We start from the raw sequence: 10,000 nt of genomic DNA, 5'->3' as shown, positions 1-10,000 counted from the left end.
TTAGGAAGTATTTCTTTACTTATAGAGCCGTTAGGAACTGGAAAAGTTTGGCAAGTGACAGAGTGGAGGCAGGAACCATACATAGCTTGAAGATGAAGTATGATAAAGGTCATGGAACAAGGAGATAAAGGACCTAGTAGCGATCAGTGAAGAGGCGGGGACAGGAGCTATGACTCGACCCCTGCAACCACAAATATATGAGTACAGATAGGTGACTACACACACACACACACACACACACACACACACACACACACACACACACACACACACACACACACACACACACACACACACACACACACACACACACACACACACACACACACACACACACACACACACTCACACACACGCACACACACACATACACACATACACACACACAGTCAGGTGTCTATTAGAGGTGAGCCACTAAGACAACGCATAATCATAGAAGGTACAAAATAGCAATAGGTTGTTGGGTCAGCCTCAGGTGACAGAGCACAACACCAGTGTAACACGCGAAGCTCACACACACTCTCAAACACTCTATCACACACACACATAATATGCACACAACTGAGGAGGTGAAGAAGCTGCTTAGTAAGTGACCTTGATACATCTAAGGCAATGGGACCGGACAACATCTCACCGTGGGCCCTCAGGGAGGGAGCAGATATACTGTGTGCCATTAACCACAATCTTCAACACATCCCTTGAAACAGGGTAACTACCTGAGGTATGGAAGACTCAAAATGTAGTTCCCATTTTTTAAAAAGGAAACAGAAAAGAGGCACTAAACTACAGATCAATGTCACTGACGTGTATAATATGCAAAGTCATGGAGAAGATTTTCAGAAGAGTGGTGGAGCACCTGGAATGGAACAAGATTATAAACGACAACCAGCACGGATTCATGGAAGGCAAAGTCTGTGTCACAAGCCTTCTGGAGTTTTATGACAAAGTTACAGAAGTAGGACACGAGAGAGAGGGGTGGGTTGATTGCATTTTCTTGGACTGCAAGAAGGCCTTCGACACAGTTCCTCACAAGAGACAAGTGCAGAAACTAGAGGATCAGGCGTGCATAATAGGAAGGGCGCTGCAATGGATCAGAGAATACCTGAGAGGGAGGCAAAAAAGAGTCATGGTACGGAATGAGGTATCATAGTGGGCACCTGTGACGAGCGGGGTCCCACAGGGGTCAGTCCTAGGACCAGTGCTATTTTTTGGTATATGTGAATGACGTAATGGAAGGGATAGACTCAGAGGCGTCCCTGTTCCCAGATGATGTGAAGTTAATGAGGAGAATTAAATCACATGAGGATCAGGCAGGACTTCAAAGAGACCTGGACAGGCTGGACACGTGGTCCAGCAACTGGCTTCTTGAATTCAACCCTGCTAAATGCAAAGTCATGAAGATCGGAGAAGGGCAAAGAAGACCGCAGACAGAGTATAGGCTAGCTGGCCAAAGACTGCAAACCTCGCTCAAGGAGAAAGATCTTGGGGTGGCCATAACATCGAGCATGTCTCCGGAGGCACACATCAACCAGATAACTACTGCAGCATATGGGCGCCTGGCAAACCTAAGAATAGCGTTCAGATACCTTAGTAAGGAATCGTTCAAGACACTGTACACGGTGTACATCAGGCCCATACTGGAGTATGCAGCACCAGTTTGGAACCCACACCGGATCATGCACGTTAAGAAATTAGAGAAAGTGCAAAGGTTTGCAACAAGGCTAGTTCCGGAACTCAGGGGTATGTCCTACTAAGAAAGCTTGAGGGAAATCGGACTGACGACATTGGAGGACAGGAGGGTCAGGGGAGACATCATAACGACATGCAAAATACTGCGTGTAATAGATAAGGTGGACAGAGACAGGTTGTTCCAGAGAGGGGACACAGAGAAAAGGGGTCACAATTGGACGCTGAAGACTCAGACGAGTCAGAGGGATGTTAGGAAGTATTTCTTAAGTCTTAGAGTCGTCGGGAAGTGGGATAGTCTAGCAAGTGATGTAGTGAAGACAAGAACCATACATAGTTTTAAGACGAGGTATGACAAAGCTCAGCAAGCAGAGAAAGAGAGGACCTAGTAGCAATCAGTGAAGAGGCGGGGCCAGGAGCTAAGTATCGACCCCTGCAACCACAATTAGGTGAGTACAATTAGGTGAGTATATACACATACATACACATAAACACACACACACACACATACACACACACACACACACAACACACACACACACACACACACACACACACACACACACACACACACACACACACACACACACACACACACACACACACACACACACACACACACACACACACACAGTTTAAGACGAGGTTTGATAAGGCTCATAGAGCAGGGAGAGAGAAGACCCAGTAGCAATCATTGAAGAGGCAGAGCCTGGAGCTATGACTCGACCCCTGCAACCACAAATAGGTGAGTAAAAATAGTTGAGTACACACACACACACACACACACACAGGGCCATTTTGGTCAATGGGCTCCAAGAAGTAGATGGGGAAACTTACGAACAAGGAAACAGGAGGAGAAAAAAAACGATTGAAAGTATCATGAAAGCAATAGGAGAGGACGGCATGACTCAGCTGACAAATTTTCAGAGAATTGGGTGGTTTGCGAGGGGGAAAAAGCGACCAGTCAAAGTGATTTTCAAGGCAGAGTCAGCTCGAAACCGGATCCTGCAGGAGAAAGCACGCCTAAGAGACAATCAGGTGTTCCGGAGTGTGTACCTCGACCCGAGAGAGGATGCAAAGTCGCAAGGAGGAATGGGAGGCAAGGAAAGTGCAGAGCAGGAGAAATCAGGCCCACGTGGAAGAACAAACACAACCCCCTCCAGTACCACCCACAGAAGGAACACAACCATGGCAATCCCAAAGCAACCAAACGACCTAACCCAAAACCCACTCACTGCACCCTCTGCCCCCATCCCCCTCACCACCACCCCCACCCCCACTGAAACCCCCATAGCCCTCTGCTCCCACACCCCACACCACAGACCCCACCCTCACACCAACCCCCTATAGGCCCCTGCTCCCCCTAACCCACCTCTCTCCCCAGACCACAGTTATTGAAGAGAAGTTGAAGGTTTGGTACATGAACGCAGATGGAATAACGAATAAATGTGAGGAGTGGCACGAAAGAATCAAGGAGTTGTCCCCAGACATCGTAGCGGTTACGGAAACGAAACTCACTGGGATAATAACAGATGCAATCTTCCCGCCTGGATATCAGATCCTGAGGAAGGATAGAAGGAGCAGGGGGGGAGGAGGGGTTGCACTACTAATAAAATACCGGTGGCGTTATTAAGAAATGGAAGGTATGGACGAGATTGGAGAAAGGGATTACATAGAAGGTACAGTTCAGTCAGGGGAACACAAGGTAGTCATTGCAGTTATGTATAACCCACCACAGAACTGCAGGAGGCCAAGAGAGGAATATGATGAATGCAACAGAGAAATGGTGGACACTCTAGCTGAGGTGGCAAGAAGGGCCCACTCAAGTAGAGCGAAGTTACTGGTCATGGGCGACTTCAATCACAGGGAGATTGATTGGGAAAACCTGGAGAAACATGGAGAGCCAAGGTGATGGATGTAGTGCTGACAAATCTCATGCACCAACATCTTAGGGATACTACCAGAGAGAGAGGGAAGGATGAACCAGCAAGACTGGACCTCGTGTTCACCCTGAGTAGCTCAGACATTGAGCACATCACATATGAAAGGCCCCTTGGAGCTAGTGACCACGTACTTATGAGCTTTGAATACATCGTGGAGCTAAAAGTGGAGAGGGTAACAGGAGTAGAAAAGGAAAAGCTAAACTATAAAATGGGGGACTACACAGGAATTAGGACCTTCCTGCAGGAGGTTCAGTGTGAACAGGAGTTGGTAGAAAAATCAGTAAACGAAATGATGGACTTTGTAACAACAAAATGCAAGGAGGCAGAGAAAAGGTTTGTTCTTAAAGGTAACAGAAATAATGGGAAGGACAGAACGAGCACTTGGTTTACCCGAAGGTGCAGAGAGGCAAAAACTAAGTGCTCTAGAGAATGGAAAAAGTACAGAAGGCAAGGGAATCAGGAGAATAAAGAGATTAGTCGACGAGCCAGAAACGAGTATGCACAGATAAGAAGGGAGGCGCAGGGGCAGTATGAAAATGACATAGCATCGAAAGTCAAGTCTGACCCGAAACTACTCTACAGCCACATCAGGAGGAAGACAACAGTCAAGGACCAGGTAATCAGGCTGAGGAAAGAAGGTGGGGAGCTCACAAGGAACGAGCAGGAGGTATGTCAGGAGCTCAACATGAGATTTCAGGAAGTATTCACAGTGGAGGCTGAAGGCACAATGGGAAGACAAAACAGTGTGCACAGCAACAAGGGATATACCAACAAGTGTTGGATGAATTACACACAACTGACGAGGAGGTGGAGAAGCTCCTAAGTGACCTTGATACCTCAAAGGCAGTGGGACTGGACATCTCTCCGTGGGTCCTTAGAGAGGGAGCAGGGATACTACGTGTGCCACTAACCAAAATCTTCAACACTTCCCTTGAAACTGGGCAACTACCTAAAGTATGGAAGAAGGCAAATGTAGTCCCCATCATTAAGAAGGGAGACAGAAATGAAGCACTAAATTATAGACCAGTGTCACTGACATGAATAGTATGCAAAGTCTTGGAAAAGATTATCGGGAGGAGAGTGGTGGAGTGCCTGGAGTGGAACAAGATTAAAAACGACAGCCAGCACGGATTCATGGAAGGCAAATCCTGTGTCACAAACCTACTAGAGTTTTACGACAAGGTAACTGAAGTAAGAAATGAGAGGGAGGGGTGGGTTGATTGCATTTTCTTGGGCTGCAAGAAGGCCTTCGACACAGTTCCTCACAAGAGACTAGTACAGAAGATAGAGGAACAGGCATTTATAACAGGAAGGGCACTGCAATGGACAGAGAATACCTAACAGGGAGGCAACAGCGAGTCATCGTCCTTGATGACGTATCACAGTGGGCGCCAGTGACGAGCGGGGTCCCACAGGGGTCAGTCCTGGGACCAGTGCTAATCTTGGTATATGTGAGCGACATGACGGAAGGGATAGACTCAGAAGTGTCCCTGTTTACAGATGACGTGAAGTTAATGAGGAAAATTAAATCAGACGCGGACCAGACAGGTCTACAAAAAGACCTGGACAGGCTGGATGTGTGGTCCAGAAACTGGCTCCTAAAATTTAACCCCGCCAAATGCAAAGTCATGAAGATCGGTAATGAGCAAAGAAGACTGCAGACAGAGTAAAAGCTAGGTGGCCAAAGGCTGCAAACCTCACTCAAGGAGAAAGACCTAGGAGTGATTATAATACCGAGTACATCGCCAGAAGCACACATTAACCAGATAACTGCTGCAGCATATGGGCGCTTCGCACACCTGAGAATAGCGTTCCGGTACCTCAGTAAGGAATCGTTCAAGACTTTATACACTGTGTACGTCAGGCCCATACTGGAGTACGCAGCAGCAGTTTGGAACCCACACCTGGTCAAACACATCTAGAAATTAGAAAAAGTGCAAAGGTTTGCAACAAGGCTAGTTCCAGAGCTAAGGGGAATGTCCTGTGAAGAAAGGTTAACGGAAATCTGTCTGACAACACTGGAGGACAGGAGGGTCAGGGGAGACATGAAAACGACATACAAAATACTGCGTGGAATAGACAAGGTGGACAGAGACAGGATGTTCCAGAGATGGGACACAGAAACAAGGGGTCACAATTGGAAGCTGAAGACTCAGATGAGTCAAAGGGATGTTAGGAAGTATTTCTTCAGTCATAGTTAGGAGGCAGAATAGTCTGGCAAGCGATGTAGTGGAGGCAGGAACTATACGTAGTTTTAAGACGAGGTATGATAAAGCTCATGGAGCAGGGGGAGAGAGGACCTAGTAGCCGTCGGTGAAGAGGCGGGGCCAGGAGCTGAGGCTCGACCCCTGCAACCACAATTAGGTGAGTACACACACACACACACACGCAGAGGAAACAGGGGGGTGGAGGAGTGGCACTGCTGATCAAAAACCGATGGAATATTGATGAGCTGGATAGAGGAGACAGCGGAGAAGCAAGCGATTACATAGCAGGAACGCTTCACTCTGTAGGTCCCAAAGTGGTAATTGCAGTGATGTATAACCCACCACAGAACAGCAGGAGGTCATGGGAAGAGTATGATGAGAGCAATAGAGCGATGGTTGACACACTGGCTGCAGTGGCCAGAAGAGCTCATGCATGCAGGACATCATGGGTGACTTTAAACACAAGGAAATCGATTGGGAGAACTTGGAGCCACATGGGGGCCAAGATACATGGATGGCTAAGATGACGTAGGTGGTACTGGAAAACTTCATGTACCAACACGTAAGGGACACTACAAGAGAAAGAGGAGAGGATGAACCAGCAAGACTGGACCTAGTATTCACCATGAGTAGTGCAGATATTGAGTACATCACACATGAAAGACCCCTTGAGGCCAGCGATCATGTGGTTTTAAGCTTCGAATACACAGTAGAGCTACAAGTGGAGGGGGAAGCAAGAAGGCCAGAACGAATGAAGCCAAACTACAAGAAAGGGAACTACACGGGAATGAGAAACTTCCTGAACCGGGTTCAGTGGGACAGAGAACTGGCAGGGAAGCCAGTTAATGAGATGATGGAATATGTAACAAAAATGAGCAAGAAGGCTGAGGAGAGGTTTGTACCCAAGGGTAAGAGGAATAATGAAAAAGCCAGGATGAGCTCATGGTTCACCCAAAGGTGCAAGGAGGCAAAAACCAAGTGTGCTAGGGAATCGAAGAAATATAGAAGGCAAAGGACCCAGGAGAATGAGGAGAGCAGTCATAGAGCCAGAAACGAATATGCACAGATAAGAAGGGAGGCCCAACGACAATATGAAAACGAAATAACAGCGAAAGCCAAATCTGCCCCGATGCTATTATACAGCCACATCAGGAGGAAAACAACAGTCAAGGACCAGGTAATCAGGCTAAGGAAGGAAGGAGGAGAGACAACAAGAAATGACCGTGAAGTATGTGAGGAACTCAACAAGAGATTCAAAGAAGTGTTCACAGAAGAGACAGAAGGGGCTCCAGAAAGACGGAGAGGTGGGGTACACCACCAAGTGCTGGACACAGTACACACAACCGAGGAAGAAGTGAAGAAGCTTCTGATTGAGCTAGATACCTCAAAGGCAATGGGGCCAGATAACATCTCTCCATGGGCCCTGAGAGAGGGAGCAGAGGTGCTAAGTGCACCCCTATCAACAATATTCCATACATCTATCGAAACAGGGAGATTGCTTGAGGCATGGAAGACAGCAAATGTAGTCCCAATCTTTAAAAAAGGAGACAGATATGAAGCACTAAACTACAGACCAGTGTCACTGACATGTATAGTATGCAAAGTCATTGAGAAGATTATCAGAAGAGTGGTGGAACACCTAGAAAGGAATGATCTCATCAACAGCAGCCAACATGGTTTCAGGGACGGGAAATCCTGTGTCACACAGCTACTGGGGTTCTATGATATGGTCACAGCAGTAAACAAGAGAGAGAGAAAGGTGGGTGAATTGCATTTTCTTGGACTGCAAGAAGGCGTTTGACACAGATCCACACAAGAGATTAGTGCAAAAACTGGAGGACCAAGCAGGGATAACAGGGAAGGCACTACAATGGATCAGAGAATACTTGTCAGGAAGACAGCAGCGAGTCATGGTACTAGGCTAGGTGTTAGAGTGGGCAACTGTGACCAGCGGGGTCCCACAGGGGTCAATCCTAGGACCAGTGCGGTTTCTGGTATTTGTGAACGACATGACTGAAGGAATAGACTCCGAAGTGTCCCTGTTTGCAGATGACGTGAAGTTGATGAGAAGAATTCATTCGATCGAAGACCAGGCGGAACTACAAAGGGATCTGGACAGGCTGCAGACCTGGTCCAGCAATTTACTCCTGGAGTTCAACCCCACCAAGTACAATGTCATGAAGATTGGGGAAGGGCAAAGAAGACCACAGTCGGAATACAGTCTAGGGGGCCAGAGACTACAAACCTCACTCAAGGAAAAAGATCTTGGGGTGAGTATAACACCAGGCACATCTCCTGAAGCGCACATCTACCAAATAACTGCTGCAGCATTTGGGCACCTAGCAAACCTCAGAACAACATTCCGACATCTTAATAAGGAATCGTTCAGGACCATGTACACCGTATACGTTAGGCCCATATTGGAGTATGCGGCACCTGTCTGGAACGCACACTTAGCCAAGTACGTAAAGAAACTAGAGAAAGTGCAAAGGTTTGCAACAAAAAAAGTCCCAGAGCTAAGAGATATGTCCTTCGAGGAGAGGTTAAGGGAAATCAACCTGATGACACAGAAGGACAGGAGAGATAGGGGGACATGATAATGATATACAAAATACAGTACTGGGAGGAATTGACAAGATGGACAATGACAGGATGTTCCAGAGATGGGACAGAGCAACAAGGTGACACAGTTGGAAGTTGAAGACACAGATGAATCACAGGGATGTTAGGAAGTATTTCATCAGCCACAGAGTAGTCAGGAAGTGGAATAGTTTGGGAAGCGATGTAGTGGAGGCAGGATCCATACATAGCTTTAAGCAGAGGTACGATAAAGCTCATGGTTCAGGGAGAGTGACCTAGTAGCGACCAGTGAAGAGGCGGGGCCAGGAGCTTTGTACTCGACCCCTGCAACCTCAACTAGGTGAGTACATACACACACACGCATACACACACACACACATACACACACACACACATACACACACAAACAAACACACACACACACACACACACACACACACACACACACACACACACACACACACACACACACACACACACATCTGTCGAGACAGGGAGATTACCTGAGGAATGGAAGACAGCAAATGTAGTCCCAATTTTTAAAAAAAGAGACAGACAACAAGCTCTAAACTATAGACCAGTGTCACTGACATGTATAGTATGCAAAGTCATGGAGAAGATTATCAGACGAGTGGTGGAGCACCAAGAAAGAAATGAGCTTACCAACAAAAACCGACACGGTTTCAGGGATGGGAAATCTGGTGTCACAAACCTAATGAAGTTCTATGAGAGGGTGACAGCAGTAAGACAAGAGAGAGAAGGGTGATTAGATTGCATTTTCTTGGACCGTAAGAAGCGTTTGACACAGTTCCACACAAGAGATTAGTGCAAAACCTGGAGGACCAAGCAGGGATAACAGGTAAGGCGTTACAATGGATCAAGAAATACCTGTCAGGAAGACAGCAGCGAGTCATGGTATACGTCGAGGTGTCAGAGTGGGCACCTGTGACGAGTGGGGTTCCACAGGAGTCAGTCCTAGGAACGGTGCTGTTTCTGGTAATTGTGAACTACATGACGGAAGGAATAGACTCCGAAGTGTCTCTGTTTGCAGACGATGTGAAATTGACGAGAAGAATTCAATCGGACGAGGACCAGGCAGAACTACAAAGGGATCTGGACAGGCTGCAGGCCTGGTCCAGCAATTGGCTCTTGGGATTCAACCCCACCAAGTGCAAAGTCATGAAGATTGGGGAAGAGGCAAAGAAGACCGCAGACGGAGTACAGTCTAGGGGGCCAGAGACTACAAATCTCACTGAAGGAAAAAAATCTTGGGGTGAGTATAACACCAGGCACATCTTCCTAGGCGCACATCAACCAAATAACTGCTGCAGCATATGGGTGCCTAGCAAACCTCAGAGCAGTATTCCGCCATCTTAATATGGAATCGTTCAAGACCCTGTACACTGTGTACGTTAGGCCAGTGTTGGCGTATGCGGCACCAGTTTGGAACCCACATCTAGCCAAACACGCAAAGAAACTAGAGAAAGTGCAAAGGTTTGCAACAGGACTAGTGTCAGAGCTATGGGGTATGCCCTACGAGGAGAGGTTAAGGGAAATCGACCTGACGACACTGGAGGACAGGAG

The sequence above is a fragment of the Cherax quadricarinatus genome, chromosome 1, assembly GCF_038502225.1.
Source record: "Cherax quadricarinatus isolate ZL_2023a chromosome 1, ASM3850222v1, whole genome shotgun sequence".
Taxonomy (NCBI): domain Eukaryota; kingdom Metazoa; phylum Arthropoda; class Malacostraca; order Decapoda; family Parastacidae; genus Cherax; species Cherax quadricarinatus.
The sequence above is the reverse complement of the archived record's forward strand: the minus strand, read 5'-3'. Positions refer to the sequence as shown.